Raw genomic sequence first — 1,415 nt, 5'->3', positions numbered from 1 at the left:
TGGGGCAAGGACTAACTATATGAAAATGAGGTCTTCAATGTGTGTTATAAAGGAACAAGGTAGAGAATAGGGTGTACAGTATGTTCCCCTTTGTGTTAGTAAGAGAAGAGCATGTTTATTCTGCATAGTTTCTCTGTAAGGATTCACAGAAGTCTCCACCGTGGCATCTGGGGCCCAGGAGGGGCTAGAGGGTAGGGGTGGAGTGTCTCAGGAACAGAGAAAGAGGGCTTCCCATATATCTTCCTAATACCTTTTGAATTTTGTATTTTTTGAACCTATTACTTATTTAAAAACTAGCTAGATATATATATTGAAAATATTCTAAATTGTTTACAAAAAAAAAAATCATTCACAAACATTGTTTAAAGTAAAGTTTTTCCCGCAGTTTAACACACGGGAAAGTGCACAAATCCTAAGTGTGTAGCTTGGTGAAAGAAGCGAACATATCCGTGTAACCCAGGCTTAGGTGGAAGGTATAACACCCCTCCACCCCCCAAACCCCCAGTCCTTCCAGTCATTACCGCATCCCAGGGCAACCATTATCCCGACCCCATAGATTAGTGTTGCCAAGGTCAATGAAACAGATCACCCTAAAACAGTTTTAATGGTTGCAGCTTTCTCTCCAGGCTTTGTCAAGAGGTTGGTGTGGCAAGCATAGTTTACATTCATGTGTTTCCGCCCCAGAGCTGGCAAGACTTTGCAGTTATGAATCTAATGGCAAAATAATCATTAACACTGTCCCCCTTTCCACTGCCTATTATGATGTTAAAGGGAAAAGGCCATTACAGACATTTCGACACAAATCGCACAGGAGCAAAACAAACACATGAACGAACTGCCCGGGATCCACTGGCCTCAGGTAAGAGAAAATCCCGCGCTGTCTTGGGGCATTCTGCAGCTCGCACACCCTGCGGGTGTGTTTCCTATCCCTCTTGGCTGTGGCTGCTTCACCTTTGCTCAGCGCCCAGCAGCTCCTTGGATGTTGCTGGCCAGGGGGCGGTTCTGAGCATTAGTGGGAGCTGGTGGATTAGTTGGCTTCCTGTTCACCGCCAGGGAGAGCCAAGATGGAAGCCGGAGGCTCAGGCTCCTAGAGAACTGCAGGAGAGGACGCCGGCTGGGCTGTGGGGTTGCTTGTCCCTGTGATCCCACAGTGTGTGAACTGGTGACTTGTACTTCACACTTTTCTCTCCCGGTTTCCAGCTTGGCTTGTACAGTTAATGCCCTTGTGTTACTTTGTATTTCTTCTGTTGTGCAGTATCTAAAGACCTCTGGTTATTTAAGGGTGAGCTTGCCCAGCAAGGGTACAGAGTTAAAGAGGAAGATGCCCCTCAGCTGGAATGGAACTGGGTGGAGTCGCCCTGAGCTTCTGCCTGAGCCTACCCGATTGCCCTGCTGCAAGGGGCAGCCACTGGCCA

Source organism: Choloepus didactylus, chromosome 8 (assembly GCF_015220235.1).
Source record: "Choloepus didactylus isolate mChoDid1 chromosome 8, mChoDid1.pri, whole genome shotgun sequence".
NCBI classification, from domain to species: Eukaryota; Metazoa; Chordata; class Mammalia; order Pilosa; family Megalonychidae; genus Choloepus; species Choloepus didactylus.
The sequence above is the reverse complement of the archived record's forward strand: the minus strand, read 5'-3'. Positions refer to the sequence as shown.